General features: G+C 50.2%; 1 protein-coding gene across 1 annotated transcript in view; it reads left to right on the top strand.

Annotated features, from left to right (window-relative positions):
- Window positions 1–5,746: 5,746 nt before the first annotated feature.
- ADISSP (adipose secreted signaling protein) overlaps window positions 5,747–16,523 on the top strand; it is a 42,369-nt gene continuing 31,592 nt past the window's right edge. Inside the window, exon 1 of the mRNA XM_066572869.1 lies at window positions 5,747–5,852. The gene's annotated coding sequence lies outside the window, so the exon portion shown is untranslated. The remainder of the gene's footprint in view (window positions 5,853–16,523) is intronic.

Genomic DNA, 16,523 nt, shown 5'->3' with positions numbered 1-16,523 from the left:
GGAGGCAGAGGAACATGGCAGCGTGAAAGAAACATCATTGCAGAGAAGGTGAAAGAACATGGCAGCGTGCAAGAAACGTCACCGCAGAGAAAAAACATGGCAGCGTGCAAAAAACGTCACCCACTGGTGTCGCTCAGCCGCGGGCAGCGCAAACAGCCGCTGATGTCGCTAAGTCCCGGCAGCGCTCACACCCACTGGTGTCGCTCAGCCGCCGGCAGCGCTCACACCCACTGGTGTCGCTCAGCCGCCGGCAGCGCTCACACCCACTGGTGTCGCTCAGCCGCCGGCAGCGCTCACACCCACTGGTGTCGCTCAGCCGCCGGCAGCGCTCACACCCACTGGTGTCGCTCAGCCGCCGGCAGCGCTCACACCCACTGGTGTCGCTCAGCCGCCGGCAGCGCTCACACCCACTGGTGTCGCTCAGCCGCCGGCAGCGCTCACACCCACTGGTGTCGCTCAGCCGCCGGCAGCGCTCACACCCACTGGTGTCGCTCAGCCGCCGGCAGCGCTCACACCCACTGGTGTCGCTCAGCCGCCGGCAGCGCTCACACCCACTGGTGTCGCTCAGCCGCCGGCAGCGCTCACACCCACTGGTGTCGCTCAGCCGCCGGCAGCGCTCACACCCACTGGTGTCGCTCAGCCGCCGGCAGCGCTCACACCCACTTTTGTCGCTCAGCCGCCGGCAGCGCTCACACCCACTGGTGTCGCTCAGCCGCCGGCAGCGCTCACACCCAATGGTGTCGCTCAGCCGCCGGCAGCGCTCACACCCAATGGTGTCGCTCAGCCGCCGGCAGCGCTCACACCCAATGGTGTCGCTCAGCCGCCGGCAGCGCTCACACCCAATGGTGTCGCTCAGCCGCCGGCAGCGCTCACACCCAATGGTGTCGCTCAGCCGCCGGCAGCGCTCACACCCACTGGTGTCGCTCAATCCCGGCAGCGTTCACATCCACTGATGTCGCTCAACCCTCTGCAGCGCTCACACCCACTGACGTCGCCGGCAGCGCTCACACCCACTGACGTCGCCGGCAGCGCTCACACACACTGACGTCGCCGGCAGCGCTCACACACACTGACGTCGCCGGCAGCGCTCACACACACTGACGTCGCCGGCAGCGCTCACACACACTGACGTCGCCGGCAGCGCTCACACACACTGACGTCGCCGGCAGCGCTCACACACACTGACGTCGCCGGCAGCGCTCACACACACTGACGTCGCCGGCAGCGCTCACACACACTGACGTCGCCGGCAGCGCTCACACCCACTGACGCCGCCGGCAGCGCTCGAACCCACTGATGTCGCTCAGTCGCCGGCAGCGCTCACACCCACTGATGTCGCCTGCATCGCTCACACCCACTGATGTCGCTTAGTCGCCGGCAGCGCTCACACCCACTGATGTCGCCGGCAGCGCTCACACCCACTGATGTCGCCGACAGCGCTCACACCCACTGATGTCGCTCAGTCGCCGGCAGCGCTCACACCCACTGATGTCGCTCAGTCGCCGGCAGCGCTCACACCCACTATTGTCGCCGGCAGCGCTCACACCCACTGATGTCGCCGGCAGCGCTCACACCCACTGATGTCGCTCAGTCGCCGGCAGCGCTCACACCCACTGATGTCGCTCAGTCGCCGGCAGCGCTCACACCCACTGATGTCGCTCACTCGCCGGCAGCGCTCACACCCACTGATGTCGCTCACTCGCCGGCAGCGCTCACACCCACTGATGTCGCTCAGTCGCCGGCAGCGCTCACGCCCACTGATGTCGCCCACTCGCCGGCAGCGCTCACACCCACTGATGTCGCCGGCAGCGTTCACACCCACTGATGTCGCTTAGCCGCCGGCAGCGCTCACACCCACTGATGTCGCCGGCAGCGCTCACACCCACTGATGTCGCCGGCAGCGCTCAAACCCACTGATGTCGCCGGCAGCGCTCACACCCACTGATGTCGCCGGCAGCGCTCACACCCACTGATGTCGCCGGCAGCGCTCACACCCACTGATGTCGCCGGCAGCGCTCACACCCACTGATGTCGCCGGCAGCGCTCACACCCACTGATGTCGCCGGCAGCGCTCACACCCACTGATGTCGCCGGCAGCGCTCACACCCACTGATGTCGCTCAGTTGCCGGCAGCGCTCACACCCACTGATGTCGCTCAGTCGTCGGCATCGCTCACACCCACTGATGTCGCCGGCAGCGCTCACACCCACTGATGTCGCTCAGTCGCTGGCATCGCTCACACCCACTGATGTCGCTCTGTCGCCGGCAGCGCTCACACCCACTGATGTCGCTTAGCCGCCGGCAGCGCTCACACCCACTGATGTCGCCGGCAGCGCTCACACCCACTGATGTCGCTCAGTCGCTGGCATCGCTCACACCCACTGATGTCGCTCAGTCGCCGGCAGCGCTCACACCCACTGATGTCGCCGGCAGCGCTCACACCCACTAAGGCACCGGATTTCGTTCTGCACGTCCCTCCTATCATGCCTCTGGAGGGCGCCCTCTGCTATTATGGGGGCACTGCTCACATACTACAGATAGATGTATTGTTCCTGCCACTGGTTCTCAGCACATCACACCAGTATTACATGGCTGCAGCCTCGGGCCCGGCTCCCTCACATTCTCAGCCCTCACACCAGTATTACATGGCTGCACCCTCGGGCCCGGCTCCCTCACATTCTCAGCCCTCACACCACTATTACATGGCTGCAGCCTCAGCCCTCACACCAGTATTACATGGCTGCAGCCTCGGGCCCGGCTCCCTCACATTCTCAGCCCTCACACCAGTATTACATGGCTGCAGCCTCGGGCCCGGCTCCCTCACATTCTCAGCCCTCACACCACTATTACATGGCTGCAGCCTCGGGCCCGGCTCCCTCACATTCTCAGCCCTCACACCAGTATTACATGGCTGCACCCTCGGGCCCGGCTCCCTCACATTCTCAGCCCTCACACCACTATTACATGGCTGCAGCCTCGGGCCCGGCTCCCTCACATTCTCAGCCCTCACACCACTATTACATGGCTGCAGCCTCGGGCCCGGCTCCCTTCACATTCTCAGCCCTCACACCACTATTACATGGCTGCAGCCTCGGGCCCGGCTCCCTCACATTCTCAGCCCTCACACCACTATTACATGGCTGCAGCCTCGGGCCCGGCTCCCTCACATTCTCAGCCCTCACACCACTATTACATGGCTGCAGCCTCGGGCCCGGCTCCCTTCACATTCTCAGCCCTCACACCAGTATTACATGGCTGCAGCCTCGGGCCCGGCTCCCTTCACATTCTCAGCCCTCACACCAGTATTACATGGCTGCAGCCTCGGGCCCGGCTCCCTCACATTCTCAGCCCTCACACCAGTATTACATGGCTGCACCCTCGGGCCCGGCTCCCTCACATTCTCAGCCCTCACACCACTATTACATGGCTGCAGCCTCGGGCCCGGCTCCCTCACATTCTCAGCCCTCACACCACTATTACATGGCTGCAGCCTCGGGCCCCGCTCCCTTCACATTCTCAGCCCTCACACCAGTATTACATGGCTGCACCCTCGGGCCCGGCTCCCTCACATTCTCAGCCCTCACACCACTATTACATGGCTGCAGCCTCGGGCCCGACTCCCTCACATTCTCAGCCCTCACACCACTATTACATGGCTGCAGCCTCGGGCCCGGCTCCCTTCACATTCTCAGCCCTCACACCAGTATTACATGGCTGCAGCCTCGGGCCCGGCTCCCTCACATTCTCAGCCCTCACACCAGTATTACATGGCTGCAGCCTCGGGCCCGGCTCCCTTCACATTCTCAGCCCTCACACCAGTATTACATGGCTGCAGCCTCGGGCCCGGCTCCCTCACATTCTCAGCCCTCACACCAGTATTACATGGCTGCACCCTCGGGCCCGGCTCCCTCACATTCTCAGCCCTCACACCACTATTACATGGCTGCAGCCTCGGGCCCGGCTCCCTCACATTCTCAGCCCTCACACCACTATTACATGGCTGCAGCCTCGGGCCCCGCTCCCTTCACATTCTCAGCCCTCACACCAGTATTACATGGCTGCACCCTCGGGCCCGGCTCCCTCACATTCTCAGCCCTCACACCACTATTACATGGCTGCAGCCTCGGGCCCGACTCCCTCACATTCTCAGCCCTCACACCACTATTACATGGCTGCAGCCTCGGGCCCGGCTCCCTTCACATTCTCAGCCCTCACACCAGTATTACATGGCTGCAGCCTCGGGCCCGGCTCCCTCACATTCTCAGCCCTCACACCAGTATTACATGGCTGCAGCCTCGCGCCCGGCTCCCTCACATTCTCAGCCCTCACACCACTATTACATGGCTGCAGCCTCGGGCCCGGCTCCCTCACATTCTCAGCCCTCACACCAGTATTACATGGCTGCAGCCTCGGGCCCGGCTCCCTTCACATTCTCAGCCCTCACACCACTATTACATGGCTGCAGCCTCGGGCCCGGCTCCCTCACATTCTCAGCCCTCACACCACTATTACATGGCTGCAGCCTCGGGCCCGGCTCCCTCACATTCTCAGCCCTCACACCACTATTACATGGCTGCAGCCTCGGGCCCGACTCCCTCACATTCTCAGCCCTCACACCACTATTACATGGCTGCAGCCTCGGGCCCGACTCCTTCACATTCTCAGCCCTCACACCACTATTACATGGCTGCAGCCTCGGGCCCGGCTCCCTTCACATTCTCAGCCCTCACACCAGTATTACATGGCTGCAGCCTCGGGCCCGGCTCCCTCACATTCTCAGCCCTCACACCAGTATTACATGGCTGCAGCCTCGCGCCCGGCTCCCTTCACATTCTCAGCCCTCACATTCTCAGCCCTCACACCAGTATTACATGGCTGCAGCCTCGGGCCCGGCTCCCTCACATTCTCAGCCCTCACACCAGTATTACATGGCTGCAGCCTCGGGCCCGGCTCCCTCACATTCTCAGCCCTCACACCAGTATTACATGGCTGCACCCTCGGGCCCGGCTCCCTCACATTCTCAGCCCTCACACCAGTATTACATGGCTGCACCCTCGGGCCCGGCTCCCTCACATTCTCAGCCCTCACACCAGTATTACATGGCTGCAGCCTCGGGCCCGGCTCCCTCACATTCTCAGCCCTCACACCACTATTACATGGCTGCACCCTCGGGCCCGGCTCCCTCACATTCTCAGCCCTCACACCAGTATTACATGGCTGCACCCTCGGGCCCGGCTCCCTCACATTCTCAGCCCTCACACCAGTATTACATGGCTGCACCCTCGGGCCCGGCTCCCTCACATTCTCAGCCCTCACACCAGTATTACATGGCTGCACCCTCGGGCCCGGCTCCCTCACATTCTCAGCCCTCACACCAGTATTACATGGCTGCACCCTCGGGCCCGGCTCCCTCACATTCTCAGCCCTCACACCACTATTACATGGCTGCAGCCTCGGGCCCGGCTCCCTCACATTCTCAGCCCTCACACCAGTATTACATGGCTGCAGCCTCGGGCCCGGCTCCCTTCACATTCTCAGCCCTCAGACACAGCCAAGCCCTTTCTGCCACACACAAGATGGCGGAGGTGACGCCACTCATTAAGCATTGGGGCGGGAAGAAGGAAAACGGCGCGGATTGTGCTGACCAATGAGAGTTGATGATGGGCGTGGTCTGTTGAGACTGAAGCCGCTTATGTGCTTCGGCCAATGAGGAAGCGGTGGGCGGGATCTCAGTTGTAGTTGCGGTCTTGTCAGGGAGCGGAGCAGCACCGGCTCAGTCTGAGCGCCGGACTGGTGACGGACGTGCCGGGGGAGGAACGCTCTGCTGCCTCATCACTCACTGCCTGTGACAGGTGAGGAGATGGCTGCCCTCTGTCTCTGCTCCCCCCTATTATGACGACTGGTGTGAAGTAACTTCAGTCTGTGTGAGCCGATATGGGGGTGTTATATGTGGTGCTTATTGTATGGGGTATGTGGAGGGGTTATATGAAGAGGCATGTAATATAGTTATTATATGAAGGTGTAATGGAGGGTTATTATATGCTGACTATGGGAGGGAATATCGCTGCAATTACTCCAATATTCCCATACAGTCACATATAATTATATTACATGCCTCGCTATACAGTGCCACAGCATATAATATTACACAGTAACCACTACATATAGGCACCCCATATAACACTATCCCCATTACGCCTTCATACGATAAGACTTAATATTACATCTTTCATATTACATCTTCCTTATAGTGTCTGTGGTAGTTGCTGTACGGGAGGTGATATTGCAGTTATTGTACACAGCTGGTGGGGTAATAAAGAGTTATGTAATATGTGGCTGTGAAATTAGTTGGAGGTGTAATAAGGGTTTATAGGGGAGAAAGATGTTAGAGGTTACTGTATGGGGAGAGGGATGTAATAGGTGTTATGGAGCGGTGGCTGGAATCTTGGGGTGTTATGTGATTGGGGGGGTTGGTTATATGGGGAGGCGGCCGGGGATGGAATATTGGGGGTGTGGAATATAGGGGAGGTGGCTGGGGCTGGAATATTTTTTTTGGGGGGATGGAATATTGGGGAGGTGGGGGGGATGGAGATGGAATGGGGGGAGGTGGCTAGGGATGGAATATTGGGGGGGGAGTGGAATATTGGGGAGGCGGCGGGGAGTGGAATATTGGGGAGGCGGAGGGGATGGAATCTTGGGGGTAGGGGGATGGAGATGCAATGGGGGGAGGCGGCTAGGGATGGACTATTGGGGGGGGAGTGGAATATTGGTGAGGCGGAGGGGATGGAATCTTGTGGGTAGGGGGATGGAGATGCAATGGGGGGAGGTGGCTAGGGATGGAATATTGGGGGGGGGAGTGGAATATTGGGGAGGCGGCTGGGGATGGAATATTGGGGGGGGGAGGCGGGTGAGGGGGGTAATTGTATGGGGGAGATGAGTGTATGGGGAGATGGCTGGGGAGGTGGCCAGGGATTTGGGTGTATGGGGAGGAGAAGGGTAATTGTATGGGTAGGTGACCAGGCATTTTGGTGTATGGGGAGGGGAGGGTAATTGTATTGGGAGGTGGCCGGGGATTTGGTTGTATGGGAAGGGGAGGGTAATTGTACGGGGAGGTGGCCGGGGATTTGGTTGTACGGGGAGGTGGCCGGGGATTTGGTTGTACGGGGAGGGCGCCGGGGATTTGGTTGTACGGGGAGGGCGCCGGGGATTTGGTTGTACGGGGAGGGCGCCGGGGATTTGGTTGTACGGGGAGGGCGCCGGGGATTTGGTTGTACGGGGAGGGCGCCGGGGATTTGGTTGTACGGGGAGGGCGCCGGGGATTTGGTTGTACGGGGAGGGCGCCGGGGATTTGGTTGTATGGGGAGGGCGGCTTTAGTGACTGATTGTAGCCCATATGGAGTTCTGCTGTCGCAGAGTTTCTCGCTGTATCGTGGAGCTTGGCGCTATATACAGTACACCACTGGCGCTTGCCAACGCGAGATTGTACGCGGCACACTATTTGCTGATGGAATGTGCTCTGTATCCTGGCCTCTGATTGGCTCACTGATCACAGCGTCGGTCTGTTGCTTCCCTTTTGTGATTGGCAGTTCACCCGTCAGATTGGTTTGTGTAAATATAACGCCGCTGCTCCAGTGATCGTATGGCGGGGGTCTCTGGAACGTTATCACTGCGATAGACCAGGGATCACTGGACCATGTATTCTCAGGGGGTTTGTCATGTGACTTGGGACTCGCTCGGGTGTTGGTGGGACGGTGTACTAGTCCTACAAACCGGTCATGTACCCTGGGCTGCTGTATATCCGATGTTGTGTATTGCCTGCAGTGTAGGCTATGGGGGTATGATACACAGTAAATCTGCATGTAATACGCAGCCCGTGTGCGCCTCCACACATCAACTGCTCTGAAGCACAATATTCGTATCGCTGTGACACAATGGGGGGCGGGGCTTACGTAAATTTCACGATATTGACAAATCAGAATCCTGCCTCAGTAAAGGGGCAAAGTGATCTGATCTGAGCGATCACGAAGACATAAATCAATGTAATGATCCGTGTACATCTCCTGTCAACAGCTGGGGGCAGTACTGAGCCGAACTCACTGCAGTACATGGACAGATCCAGTCAGCTCTATAAAGTCCTGGCAGTTTCTATATTTGTACTTCATTTGACCTTGGAAATTGTTTTTGTGGTTCTAACTTCTGACCAACGTCCTTCACCTGTTATCTAATGACCACAAGAGGCCAGATATCTAAAGATTATCTTATCACAGGTGGTTGTATGTAAACACTCAATACCAGAAAAGAACTGCTATAATACTGCCCCCTATGTACAAGAATATAACTACTATAATACTGCCCCCTATGTACAAGAATATAACTACTATAATACTGCCCCCTATGTACAAGAATATAACTACTATAATACTGCTCCTATGTACAAGAATATAACTACTATAATACTGCCTCCTATGTACAAGAATATAACTACTATACTACTGCCCCCTATGTACAAGAATATAACTACTATAATACTGCCCCCTATGTACAAGAATATAACTACTATATTACTGCCCCCTATGTACAAGAATATAACTAGTATAATACTGCTCCCTATGTACAAGAATATAACTACTATAATACTGCCCCCTATGTACAAGAATATAACTACTATATTACTGCCCCCTATGTACAAGAATATAACTAGTATAATACTGCTCCTATGTACAAGAATATAACTACTATAATACTGCTCCTATGTACAAGAATATAACTACTATAATACTGCCTCCTATGTACAAGAATATAACTACTATACTACTGCCCCCTATGTACAAGAATATAACTACTATAATACTGCCCCCTATGTACAAGAATATAACTACTATATTACTGCCCCCTATGTACAAGAATATAACTAGTATAATACTGCTCCCTATGTACAAGAATATAACTACTATAATACTGCCCCCTATGTACAAGAATATAACTACTATATTACTGCCCCCTATGTACAAGAATATAACTAGTATAATACTGCTCCTATGTACAAGAATATAACTACTATAATACTGCTCCTATGTACAAGAATATAACTACTATAATACTGCCCCCTATGTACAAGAATATAACTACTATAATACTGCTCTCTATTTACAAGAATATAACTACTATAATACTGCCCCCTATGTACAAGAATATAACTACTATAATACTGCCCCCTATGTACAAGAATATAACTACTATAATACTGCCCCCTATGTACAAGAATATAACTACTATAATACTGCTTCTATGTACAAGAATATAACTACTATAATACTGCTCCTATGTACAAGAATATAAATACTATAATACTGCCCCCTATGTACAAGAATATAAATACTATAATACTGCCCCCTATGTACAAGAATATAACTACTATAATACTGCCCCCTATGTACAAGAATATAACTACTATAATACTGCCTCCTATGTAAAAGAATACAACTACTATAATACTGCCCCCTATGTACAAGAATATAACTACTATAATACTGGCTCCTATGTACAAGAATATAACTACTATAATACTACCCCTATGTACCAGAATATAACTACTATAATACTACCTCCTATGTACAAGAATATAACTACTATAACACTGCTCCATATGTACAAGAATATAACTACTATAATACTGCCCCCCTATGTACAAGAATATAACTACTATAACACTGCCCCCTATGTACAAGAATATAACTACTATAATACTGCCCCCTATGTACAAGAATATAACTACTATAATACTGCCCCCCTATGTACAAGAATATAACTACTATAATACTGCCCCCCTATGTACAAGAATATAACTACTATAATACTGCCTCCTATGTACAAGAATATAACTACTATAATACTGCCTCCTATGTACAAGAATATAACTACTATAATACTGTCCTCTATGTACAAGAATATAACTACTATAATACTGTCCTCTATGTACAAGAATATAACTACTATAATACTGTCCTCTATGTACAAGAATATAACTGCTATAATACTGCCCCCTATGTACAAGAATACAACTGCTATAATACTGCCCGCTATGTACAAGAATATAACTGCTATAATACTGCCCGCTATGTACAAGAATATAACTACTATAATACTGCCTCCTATGTACAAGAATATAACTACTATAATACTGCCCTCTATGTACAAGAATATAACTACTATAATACTGTCCTCTATGTACAAGAATATAACTACTATAATACTGCCCCTATGTACAAGAATATAACTACTATAATACTGCCCCTATGTACAAGAATATAACTACTATAATACTGTCCTCTATGTACAAGAATATAACTACTATAATACTGTCCTCTATGTACAAGAATATAACTACTATAATACTGTCCTCTATGTACAAGAATATAACTACTATAATACTGTCCTCTATGTACAAGAATATAACTACTATAATACTGTCCTCTATGTACAAGAATATAACTACTATAATACTGTCCTCTATGTACAAGAATATAACTACTATAATACTGCCCCCTATGTACAAGAATACAACTGCTATAATACTGCCCGCTATGTACAAGAATACAACTGCTATAATACTGCCCGCTATGTACAAGAATACAACTGCTATAATACTGCCCGCTATGTACAAGAATATAACTGCTATAATACTGCCCCCTATGTACAAGAATATAACTACTATAATGCTGCCCCCTATATACCAGAATATAACTACTATAATACTGCCTCCTATGTACAACAATATAACTACTATAATACTGCCCTCTATGTACAGGAATATAACTACTATAATACTGCCCCCTATGTACAGGAATATAACTACTATAATACTGCCCCCTATGTACAAGAATATAACTACTATAATACTGCCTCCTATGTACAAGAATATAACTACTATAATACTGTCCTCTATGTACAAGAATATAACTACTATAATACTGTCCTCTATGTACAAGAATATAACTACTATAATACTGTCCTCTATGTACAAGAATATAACTACTATAATACTGCCCCCTATGTACAAGAATATAACTACTATAATACTGCCCCCTATGTACAAGAATATAACTACTATAATACTGTCCCTATATACCAGAATATAACTACTATAATGCTGCCTCCTATGTACAAGTATATAACTACTATAATACTGCCTCCTATGTATAAGAATATAACTACTATAATACTGCCCCTATGTACAAGAATATAACTACTATAATACTGTCCTCTATGTACAAGAATATAACTACTATAATGCTGCCCCCTATATACCAGAATATAACTACTATAATGCTGCCTCCTATGTACAAGTATATAACTACTATAATACTGCCTCCTATGTATAAGAATATAACTACTATAATACTGCCTCCTATGTATAAGAATATAACTACTATAATACTGCCTCCTATGTATAAGAATATAACTACTATAATACTGCCTCCTATGTATAAGAATATAACTACTATAATACTGCCTCCTATGTATAAGAATATAACTACTATAATACTGCCCCCTATATACAAGAATATAACTACTATAATACTGCCCCCTATATACAAGAATATAACTACTATAATGCTGCCTCCTATGTACAAGAATATAACTACTATAATACTGTCCCTATGTACAAGAATATAACTACTATTATACTGCCTCCTATGTACAAGAATATAACTACTATAATACTGCCTCCTATGTACAAGAATATAACTACTATAATACTGCCCCCTATGTACAAGAATATAACTACTATAATACTGCCTCCTATGTACAAGAATATAACTACTATAATACTGCCTCCTATGTACAAGAATATAACTACTATAATACTGCCCCCTATGTACAAGAATATAACTACTATAATACTGCCCCTATGTACAAGAATATAACTACTATAATACTGCCTCCTATGTACAAGAATATAACTACTATAATACTGCCCCCTATGTACAAGAATATAACTACTATAATACTGCCCCCTATGTACAAGAATATAACTACTATAATACTGCTCCCTATGTACAAGAATATAACTACTATAATACTGCCTCCTATGTACAAGAATATAACTACTATAATACTGCTCCTATGTATAAGAATATAACTACTATAATACTGCTCCTATGTATAAGAATATAACTACTATAATACTGCTCCCTATGTATAAGAATATAACTACTATAATACTGCTCCTATGTACAAGAATATAACTACTATAATACTGCTCCTATGTATAAGAATATAACTACTATAATACTGCTCCCTATGTACAAGAATATAACTACTATAATACTGCCCTCTATGTACAAGAATATAACTACTATAATACTGCCCCCTATGTACAAGAATATAACTACTATAATACTGCCTCCTATGTACAAGAATATAACTACTATAATACTGCTCCTATGTATAAGAATATAACTACTATAATACTGCCCTCTATGTACAAGAATATAACTACTATAATACTGCCCCCTATGTACAAGAATATAACTACCATAATACTGCCCCCTATGTACAAGAATATAACTACTATAATACTGCCTCATATGTACAAGAATATAACTACTATAATACTGCTCCCTATGTACAAGAATATAACTACTATAATACTGCCTCCTATGTACAAGAATATAACTACTATAATACTGCTCCTATGTATAAGAATATAACTACTATAATACTGCTCCTATGTATAAGAATATAACTACTATAATACTGCTCCTATGTATAAGAATATAACTACTATAATACTGCTCCTATGTACAAGAATATAACTACTATAATACTGCTCCTATGTATAAGAATATAACTACTATAATACTGCTCCCTATGTACAAGAATATAACTACTATAATACTGCCCTCTATGTACAAGAATATAACTACTATAATACTGCCCCCTATGTACAAGAATATAACTACTATAATACTGCCTCCTATGTACAAGAATATAACTACTATAATACTGCTCCTATGTATAAGAATATAACTACTATAATACTGCCCTCTATGTACAAGAATATAACTACTATAATACTGCCCCCTATGTACAAGAATATAACTACCATAATACTGCCCCCTATGTACAAGAATATAACTACTATAATACTGCCTCATATGTACAAGAATATAACTACTATAATACTGCCCCCTATGTACAAGAATATAACTACTATAATACTGCCCCCTATGTACAAGAATATAACTACTATTATAGTAGTGGGGGGGCAGGCAGGATTTAATGAGGTGCGCTCTTCTACATGGGGGGGGGTGGGGGCAGGGTTTAACGAGGTCCGCCCACTGCCCCTCCTGTGTATGTAGAAGAGTGGGACCTGCTATTATGCTGTTTGCCGTGTGGTACGGGGGACGTTGACTGTGTGGCGTTCCTGACGTACTAGTGATCCCAGCAGTAAAGTCAGGCTGAGTGTCTGCAGCGAGGGAAGGTTTTGCAGCGGCCACCAGTGTCTGGACCAGAGTATTAGCTTCAGAAGAGCGGTGTATTGGGCAATGAGTTGGACCGCACTATGGTCTGACCCGCTGCGGTACTGCTGATGAAGGCCAGGGGAAGGACTGGTTATCACCATCTAATCTTCACACCAAATGGCAGACCCCCACAGGCCGGAGTATGAGGGGCAGCATGTGGTGGGTCCCCTGAGGTCTCCTGACCCTCCCCGAAGCTCTGGGGTCTCCCTGCAGTTGGTAGGAGTGCAGCATTATTTCCGAAGCCTCTGTTTCTGTTATCAGACAAATGTCTCCATCCGCCTCTGTGATGGCGGCTCGTGAGCCCCAGGAGACGTCTGAGCTGTCAGGCCGAGCGCTGGCCGTATAGTATGTCAGTAACATCCCTGCCCAAGAAGAGGGGCGGAGCTTTCAGTGTGATTAAATGTTATTAACTGATTTCAATATCAGATCAGAGGTATCACTTATTGTGGAGAAATGACCCCGTGTAGGGAGGCTCTAGTACCCTGTTGTACCGCCTCTAGCTTGGATACAAGATGTGATACAGGAGGGAATGGAGGCTCTAGTACCCTGTTGTACCGCCTCTAGCTTGGATACAAGATGTGATACAGGCAGGCATGGAGGCTCTAGTACCCTGATGTACCACCTCTAGCTTGGATACAAGATGTGATACGGGGGGCATGGAGGCTCTAGTACCCTGTTGTACCACCTCTAGCTTGGATACAAGATGTGATACAGGAGGGAATGGAGGCTCTAGTACCCTGTTGTACCGCCTCTAGCTTGGATACAAGATGTGATAAAGGCAGGCATGGAGGCTCTAGTACCCTGTTGTACCGCCTCTAGCTTGGATACAAGATGTGATACAGGCAGGCATGGAGGCTCTAGTACCCTGATGTACCACCTCTAGCTTGGATACAAGATGTGATACGGGGGGCATGGAGGCTCTAGTACCCTGTTGTACCACCTCTAGCTTGGATACAAGATGTGATACAGGAGGGAATGGAGGCTCTAGTACCCTGTTGTACCGCCTCTAGCTTGGATACAAGATGTGATACAGGCAGGCATGGAGGCTCTAGTACCCTGATGTACCACCTCTAGCTTGGATACAAGATGTGATACGGGGGGCATGGAGGCTCTAGAACCCTGTTGTCCCACCTCTAGCTTGGATACAAGATGTGATACAGATGGGCATGGAGGCTCTAGTACCCTGTTGTACCGCCTCTAGCTTGGATACAAGATGTGATACAGGTGGGCATGGAGGCTCTAGTACCCTGTTGTACCACCTCTAGCTTGGATACAAGATGTGATACGGACAGACATGGAGGCTCTAGTACCCTGTTGTACCGCCTCTAATTTGGATACAAGATCTGATATAGACGAGTATGGATGCTTACAAACTTGTCGGCTGTTGCAGTTGGTGTCCCAGCTGGTCCGATACATGTTCTATTGGGGATCAATCTGGTGACGGGCAGCCACAGAAGTGACAATGTTGTGGGGGCTCTTGGGGGCCCCCTGTGTGTGCGGCCGAGCATTATCCTGCAGGATGAACATATCGCTGAGCTGTCAGTATCGCTTATACCATTATGAGGGGTGACCGACTGTCGTATGCGATCGACCCCCAAACCATTACACCAGCAGGGGGCAGAGGTGCTCACTCTGAGGTCTCCAGACACAAATACTGTCATTGGCATCCAAACTAAACCTGGGTTCATCACGGAAGACAACCCATACCGTCATTTTCATCGATAACAACACCACTGGGGGTCGGAGGCCCGACGTGTAATGGGGGCGGCGCCGGGGGTCGGAGGCCCGACGTGTAATGGGGGCGGCGCCGGGGGTCGGAGGCCCGACGTGTAATGGGGGCGGCGCCGGGGGTCGGAGGCCCGACGTGTAATGGGGGCGGCGCCGGGGGTCGGAGGCCCGACGTGTAATGGGGGCGGCGCCGGGGGTCGGAGGCCCGACGTGTAATGGGGGCGGCGCCGGGGGTCGGAGGCCCGACGTGTAATGGGGGCGGCGCCGGGGGTCGGAGGCCCGACGTGTAATGGGGGCGGCGCCGGGGGTCAAAGGCCCGACGTGTAATGGGGGCGGCGCCGGGGGTCGGAGGCCCGACGTGTAATGGGGGCTGGGAAACCAAATGTTCTTCAGCTAAGAGCCTGGAAATGGTTCCTACAGACACAGGGGTGTAACTATGGCGCCCCCTGTCTCTGGATGGTGGACAATGAAACAGTTGGAGCTTGTCGGATGATCAGACAATCCTCTCTACTGGTGGTCTGTAGGGGGCGTCTTGAGCCCGGTCACCTTGTGTGCCCCCATCCACTGGTCCCAACACCTCCTAACAGTCTGGTGAGATGCTCCTCTCTACTGGTGGTCTGTAGGGGGCGTCCTGAGCCCGGTCACCTTGTGTGCCCCCATCCACTGGTCCCAACACCTCCTAACAGTCTGGTGAGATGCTCCTCTCTACTGGTGGTCTGTAGGGGGCATCCTGAGCCCAGTCACCTTGTGTGCCCTCACACATCCACTGGTCCCAACACCCCCTAACAGTCTGGTCAGACACTTCTCTCTACTGGTGGTCTGTAGGGGGCGTCTTGAGCCCGGTCACCTTGTGTGCCCCCATCCACTGGTCCCAACACCCCCTAACAGTCTGGTCAGACACTTCTCTCTACTGGTGGTCTGTAGGGGGCGTCCTGAGCCCGGTCACCTTGTGTGCCCCCATCCACTGGTCCCAACACCCCTAACAGTCTGGATTCACAACTGTTTGAGTGATTTGTACTCAGAGGGGTCCTAAATGGCTGCACATCCAAGTGGAAGAACATATCAAGGGGGGGACCACAAGGCTCTGTCCGAGGGGGTCAATATGTTTATAAATGATCTGGAGGAGGGAATTGATGGGAAACGGATCAGATTTGCCAACGGCACAAAGCTAGGAGGGATAGCTAACACTAGGGAAGAGAGAGAGGATTCAAAAAGATCTAGAAAAGCTTGATTTGTCTACACGAAAACACGCGGAAAACAAATGGCGGC

Source organism: Eleutherodactylus coqui, chromosome 7, assembly GCF_035609145.1.
Source record: "Eleutherodactylus coqui strain aEleCoq1 chromosome 7, aEleCoq1.hap1, whole genome shotgun sequence".
Taxonomy (NCBI): domain Eukaryota; kingdom Metazoa; phylum Chordata; class Amphibia; order Anura; family Eleutherodactylidae; genus Eleutherodactylus; species Eleutherodactylus coqui.
The sequence above is the reverse complement of the archived record's forward strand: the minus strand, read 5'-3'. Positions and strand labels throughout refer to the sequence as shown.